This window comes from Chenopodium quinoa, unplaced genomic scaffold (assembly GCF_001683475.1).
Source record: "Chenopodium quinoa cultivar QQ74 unplaced genomic scaffold, ASM168347v1, whole genome shotgun sequence".
Taxonomy (NCBI): domain Eukaryota; kingdom Viridiplantae; phylum Streptophyta; class Magnoliopsida; order Caryophyllales; family Amaranthaceae; genus Chenopodium; species Chenopodium quinoa.
The window spans coordinates 527325-535373 of record NW_018744662.1 but is presented as its reverse complement, the minus strand read 5'-3'; positions in this window follow the sequence as shown (position 1 = coordinate 535373).

Genomic DNA, 8049 nt, shown 5'->3' with positions numbered 1-8049 from the left:
GTATCATTAATATTAAATTTATGTACTTTATATTCTCTCCATCCCTATTTAATAATCACTTATTCCATTTTTAGTGCCCAAAATGTTAGTCACATTTGCTTTTATCAAGTATCATTAATCTTAAATTTTTACCAAAATTCTCTCTTATTTGCAAAATTATTTGTACAAATTTAACTTTCCCATGTAAATTTTGCTTTCCCATGTACTTTGATTACTTTCTCTCTCTACTTTTTTGCATACCTAATGTAAATTTACTTTTTCAATGTACTTTTGCTACTTCTTATTAATATTTATTAATTCCCGTGAAAATTGCCCAAAAGTGACTACTCCGTATCAAATAGGGACGGAGGGAGTATTTTATATGGAGTAATATAATTTTCCAAAATATTTAAAAATCGTGAATTGCACGTGATTTTAACCTAATAAAAAGATATTTGGAGATGAGAATATTTGAGGGTGAATTCCAATCATTTTATTACATAGGGAGGTTAGGCAATAAATGGATGAGAATGAAATAAGTATAAAATGACATTTTTGTCATTAATGAAAAGAATGAAAAGGAAATGTTAATAACAGGATTTTGTAAAATTGTTATTTATCCCTAAATGTTCTCTATCCAAACAAGGTATTAACATATTCAATAAATTCTCAACAATTAATCCCCAATCTCATTCCCACCTTTTGTTCCTCAAATTCTCATTCCCACATTTTGTTCCTCAAACTCTCATTCCCATATTTTTAAATGCCCCGTCAATTTTCTTCTAGATTATTAAAGCGTATTAGGAGTCTTTGTTCCTAAAGGTTACAAAGTTAGACTTGAAAGAATCATCATGATAATGTTAAGACTAAAGAGGTGGTACTAGTTAATCAATAAGATTAGTAAAATACCTAAGTGCCTTTTAAACCCACATATACCTTACCCTAAAACTAATTTAGTTTCATTAACTGTTTTTCACGTCTTTCCATACTAAAACCCTCGCTTTAAATCGGAAATACTTATAAGAAATGTCATCAATAATAGTTCAACACAGCTTCACTCAATACTTGGTGAGAAAGAAACACCAAGCAAAGTGCCAATGACAATGAGGACTCAGATTACTTTACCTCTTTTCTCTCCTCTAGTCTTTTACATCTCGCAAAATAAAATTTACATAGAGAAGCTCTCACTACCTCTTCATAAATGGCAAAAAACTTTGCTTAAATTCAACCAAAATAAAATAATTCAACACTTTATACATGGAAACTTATTTTGGCAAAAGTGCGGCCAGCCGCACGGTGCGGCAGGATGCCACATCAGTATCCCCTCTAGCTTAATCTCCCCTCGAGTAACCTCACTAGTAACCCACTTAAGTAACCCCTCTAGTAGCCTCACTTAAGTAACCCCTAATAACCCCTAACTAAGCAAGTAACCCCTAACCAAGTAAGTAACCCCTAATCCTACACCACCTCAAAGCCTTAAACTCCACCACACCACCACCTGCTGCACCTCACTCATCACACAAACCACTGCTCCACACCACCACCCTTACCACCAGCAACCATGCCACCACTTGCATCTTGTGCACCAAAACTCACAAGTGCTTGCAATTTTAATTTCTCCACGAAAAGATCTACTAAAATTAAAATTAAGTAACAAACAAAAGAACCAGACTACCCTACCTTCCCTTGAGTGCCCTAACGCTGACCGAACCCACAACCAAATTAAACCTAGATCCAACCAAAATAGCAACAACACTAGTAGTAGTAGCGTCCCCTGCTCCTCACACCACTTCTCACCGCTAGCAGCCAAGGGTCGGTGGTTTCGGGTCAACGCCGTGATTGAACAAGCAGCACGCTTACAATTTGTGGCTAATTGCTCAAATTTAAACAATAAAGAATGAAATTGAAAGAACCCTAGAAATTGGAGAAAATCCAAGAATTGAGAAATTGATCAATCCAATTTGTTTTGCACAAAATCAGTATGAATATAAAAGTCAAAATTGACTGAATATCAAAATTGGTTCAAAAAATGAATTAAATTGTTGATAAACTCAGCAATTCGAGAAGAAGAAAAGAGGAAAGAAAAATAGGAGAGAGAGAAGCAATATATATATATATTTTTTTATAAATATTGTGGCTGGTCGTACGGTGTGTCCAGCCACATATGAAAATTTGTGTTTACCCTTATACTAACCAAATTAATTATAGGATTTTTTGGACAACTACCACTTATAATTGTTTCTGTTTTAGGAATTACCACCTACTTTTTTTTTTTTTTTAAACTGAAATTTACCACCTACATTTTATAAAAATGATAAGACTTCCCACCATTTAAGATGAAGTCATGGTGGGGCCCATAAACGGTATTCCCTTCATTTCCCTCCTTTTCTATCCTTCCTCTTTTGATACTCACTATTTCTTTTTCATCTCCTTTTTAATTTTGCACAATTATTAAAATTAAATTGCTTAAAAAAAAAATTAAGGTTTCCAAATTCATTGTTCTTGCTTCGAATATTAAAAAAATTAGGCTTTTTAGCAATTCGATTTCAAGCTATGCTTCAATTTAGATGAAAGTAGAAGAAGAGGGAAGTGAGAATCGAGTGAAGAAGAAATAAAACAGAGGGAAATAGCAAGGATGAAGTCGTGTTTGAGGGGTTGGTCAAAGTGGTGGGAAGTTTTAGTGTTTTGAAAAAATATAGGTGGTAAATTTTCACAAAAAATGTACTCCCTCTGTCCCACAATATAGTTTTCGTTTGTGTTTTTTCACGGTATTTAAGAAATAGGAGGAAAAAAGTGGATAAAGTACATTTAAAAAAAGTAAAAAAGTACAATTATAAACAAGAGAGAAAAAAGTGGGGAAAAAAATACAAACATGTGCAAAATCAAGGGTAAATTAAGAAGTACAATGAATAAAGTTAAAAAAAGTGAACATATAATGGTCTTTACACACTATCTAAAAATAGAAACATGAACAACATTTTGATACTCCAAAATACTAACTATATTATGAGACGGGGGGAGTATGTGGTACTTTCTAAAATAGCAACAACTGTAGATAGTAATTGTAAAAAAAAATCCTTAATTATACTGCTAACAAAACACCACAAACCCTTTTATTTTCAAAGGGGGGCAAATTTTAGGGTGGAAATTGGGAAAAGTTAAAATGTCTAAAATGTCATTAATGAATAAGTAAAGGAGAAATTTTTGTGAGGATATGTTTGTAACTTATAATTCATAATCTATCATATTAAAACTCTTGGCAAGAATTGTAATCATGCCACGTGTCATCATTTTTGTAACGTGTCGTCGTGACTTGATAAATGATTTGGGGTCATGTCATATTAAAACCGATCATCAATATTTCCTCACAAAAATTTTATGTTCATAAATTCTAAATTTTAATTGAACTTATATATATACTTCAATATAATCTCATTTTTTCATTTATTCATCCATAATTCATATAGGTTATATGTATTTAAAATATGTAACACAAAATAAGTAGCAATTTCAAAACCATAACATGTGTCTACCTTGATGAAATTTTTAATGGTAAATAAATATTCCTTTAACTGATAAAACAAACTAATATGCAGTATAAAAGTTAGGTTACTCCATATTTCTTAATGTATTTTGATAATGTTCAATAATATTTACTTAAAAATATAATTTTTTAAATTTATAAACCGTTAATAGATGTCACTTTAATTTATTATACTACCTCCGTTTCATGTTTTCTGCAACTTTGGCCATTATTTGAGAGAGATAAAATATTCCAAAGTTACAAAAAAAATAAAACGGATGTAGTAATTTTTTATATACATATAATGACCTGGGGCATCGTCCGGGCCTAAAACTAATTTTGTACTTTATATTGTTTACGAGCTAGCTCCAATTTTTCAATATGAACCTTGAAATGTTTCTCTAATGTAAAAAACATTCTTCTTTCTTATTCATTTCTTAACAAAAATGTTAAATTTGACTTAACACCTCAACGAATGAACATCATAATCTCTCTAATAACACAACAAACCCTAACCTCAACATCACCATTTTTAACGGCTTTGCTGTCAAATTTAACAAAATACTCTACAAAAATACTTCATCTGCTTTTATTTACTTGTAACACAACCCTTTAGCACATTTTAAGGGACACATTAGACTATGTAAATGAATGATAAATAGGTGTATTGTAAGTATAAAAAAAGCAGACGAATTAGAAATAATTTAAAGAATAATTATATCCAAAGGATAGGTATTTATTGTTTACTTGTAAATTTTCAAGCAACTACTAATTTCCTTGATCTCCATTTTTGCGGAATTGAAGATATCTGAATTTTCATTATCGAAGTGAAAGTAAACGGATGAACGGTGGGTTAATATAGCATAAAAAATTGCTAAATTGACACAAATAAACCTGATTATACATATTATCATTTACTCATATTTATTTTGTGGTGGCAAAAATACACCATGAGAAGCATGTCGGCAAAACAAACTCCTACTCCACTAATGTAGAATCAATCATCGCAAAACATGAATTATGCTTTAAGGTCAGACTTGCATTCTAAAAGAATCATAAATATTTTAATTAAAGTAAAAATGAGAGATATAAAAATGAATATTAATTAAAAAAATAAAGTTGTCATTTCCTTATATAACACATTTGGCAGTTATAAGAATAACGTAGTAGTTTCTGATATTTATCATGGTAATAACTGTAATCAAATATGTTTAACCTACTCATGTCACATAATAACATTTGTTTGTTAAACAAAAAAATATTGATAGCTCAATTTAATATAGCAATATTTAACAAAAATAGAGGTTAATTGAATTTTACATGATTTAAGAATTATGGGAAAAAAAACAACTAAAAATAAGGAATTAGTAAGTTAACAACCAATAAAAAAAAAAAGAGTTGTATATGTCTCAATAAAATTTATTATAATTAAAATCATGCGCTAAATGAGTAAGGTTGACCATCTCATTAAGTTTTGAGTATATGACACATTAAACTTCACTAAATATATATATATGAGAATAATAATGTTGATAGCAATATCTAATAAAATATATTAAAAGATAACTTAACCTCATATCTCAAGTTGTAAGTAATAGTAAAATATTGATACAAGATAATTGGGATTAGTTAATACATTTTTTCACTAATTGACAATATAAAATATGCTCTGATTCAATTACAAAATAGTATCAAAATTACGTTTTTTTTTATTATATTGCTACCTAATCTTACTTAGTGGCATTGCAGGAACACAACTATTTTTGATGGTGAGCAGGGTCTAGATGGGGTGCGAGTGACTGCAGGTTTCGTTAGGCTCAATAAGGATTATAGGACATATAATCAGAAAGTGAGTGCTAGTCGTGGATTACATCTTATTACCTCAGCTTCTAGATGGAGTCCGCCCCCCAATTTGTGTGTTAAAATTAATGTCGATGCTCGTGTGAAGAATGGGGGTGGGATCTGTTTTGGTGTGGCTATAAGGGATGAATGGGGGAAACTCTTGCTTGCTGCAGTGAAGCATTTGGAGACCTGCTGGTCTGCTGAGCTTGCGAAAGTGGGGGCTGCGAGGTATGGATTACAGATTTTCACAGATTAGGATACACTTAGGTGGTGCTTGAAGGGGATACTGTGAATGTTATGCGTGCTGTCCAGTGTAAGCAGATTGGTGCGAGTCCAATGTTTCGTATGCTAGAAGACATATACAAGCTGAGTTCTCTATTTACTTCTTTTCATTGTAATCACATTAGGAGAACGGGAAATACTTTAGCCCATTTAATTGCTAGGTGGGATGTTGAGGTTGGCTCAGAACGTATTTGTATTAATGAGTTCCCCCAAAGTTTTCAAGCTTTGGTGGATCTCGATATGATTTAATAAAAGCTTTTCCCGTGTGTCAAAAAAAAGTAGTCAATTTAAACAGTGTTAATTATGCTCTAAAAGAAAGAAGAATGACAAATCATATAGAAAATAATAAACCGATAAACATTATGATTATACATGTTTACGTAATTTGTTAATACATGAATAATTTTAATATAATTTGTTTTTAATACATCAAATATTTTTTTACTTAATTTAACCTTTTAAAAACTATACACTACTTCCAACAACTTAGCCTATATACATTAATAAATTATTGTTTCATAATTAATTATTTTATTTTGTATCTAGTTATGAAAATGTATCTGCATTCAAAACACAGAAAATAGTAAATAGGTGAATATGATAGAACTCTTAGAAACTATATAGGTAAAAGTGGTTTGGTTGTCCTTAATGGTTTGTTCACTTATGCTCTAATATTGATAATGGAGGGACATATGACTTTTTTTAATAATTTATTTAGTAAGTTTTAATTTTTATATTTCTTTTTTTTATCAATAATTAAAATTTGGTAAATAATACATCAATTTATCATATCTCCTTATTTTTTTTATTCTACAGATACACCGATATGTATTTCAATCATAATTATATATACTTAAAATATACATAGTGACATGGAATTTATATTAGATTATTTGCATTAAAATTAATTTTTTATTGGTTGAAACCACTTTTAAAAAAATATTACATTAATTACTATCGGTACAAAATTAGGGTTTAATTGATTGTTAGTAAATAAGAGTTTTAGAGTACGGTAATAAATAAATTAAACGTTTTTTTTTCAAAATTCACTTGAATTTTTCAAAAATCCACCAAATACCCTCAAATTTTTCAAAATTCACCAAATTCCACTGACGTTTGTTAATATTCACACTGTGACCTATGTCGTTATAGTTCCGTTAGCAATAAAATTTAATTCACCAAATGTCCTATCTTTGTTAAATAATTACACAAAATACCCTTATTTTTTAAAGTACAATGTCTAGTTTGAAATTTAAGGAAACTAGTCGTTAGTTTTGATTTAACCCTTCTTTTGCATAAATACTCGATACATATCATCTCTCTTATTTGCTTAACCACAAGTTTTTAACACCATGAGTTATCAATCTAAATAATCCTCCTCAATGTATGAGTACTTTTGTGTAAGAGTTGCAAACATCCTCTATTCATAAAAAGAAGTGTCGGAGACCTCGCAAACAGAGAAAAAGAGGGTCAAATGAAATAGATGTGATTACTCACGGGCTTGGACGGAAAACGGATTGTGGTGTAGTTCATATTTTGTCTAACGAACTTAATATAGCAAACTCAAGCCCCTTTTATGCGGCTTGACAATTAGTCTATACCAACCCTAGTAAACAGTCTGGGCTTGTCCGCGGACTAGCTAGCGGACTCAGAAGTTCTTATAAATTTTTTCCTACTATAACAAGATTTATTTGCAACTCTTACACAAAAGTTCTTATACATCGAGGAGGATGATTTACATTTATTTCTCGAGGAGTTAAAAATTTGTGGTTAAGCAAAAAAGAGTATGTTATGTATAGAGTATTTATGCAAATAAAGGGTGAAAATCAAAACTAACGGCTTGTTTCCTTAAATTTCAAACTAGACGTTGTACACTTGTACTTTAAAAAATAAGGGTATTTTGTGTAATTATTTAACAAAGTTAGGGCATTTGGTGAATTAATTATTGCTAAAAGAACTTTAACGTCAGGAGTATTTTGAGGTCACGGTGTGAATATTAACAAACATCAATGACATTTGGGGAATTTTGAAAAACTTGAGGATATTTGGTGAATTTTTGAAAAGTTCAAGAGCATTTGGTGAAAAAACCGTAAATTAAATTTTCAACCATTGTGACCGAATAGGAGTGGGTTGTCGGAAATGCTGAGTTTTTTTACGACTGAACCTATAATATTGAACTAGAAGCTTATTTTATACTGCTGACAAAAATACTAACATCTAGAGCTAACAAAAGTACAAATTTGAGAAATGGTAGGTTAAGATTTTTTTTTTTTTTTTTTCCTTACCTATCACCATTTACAACCTACTAAGACATTAGTCTTATTTTTATAAATTTCCAACAATATATTCCCACTTTTTATCCCAAATTCTTTTTCCCAAATTTCTCATTCCTAAATACAAACATCATGCCACTCACGCCAACC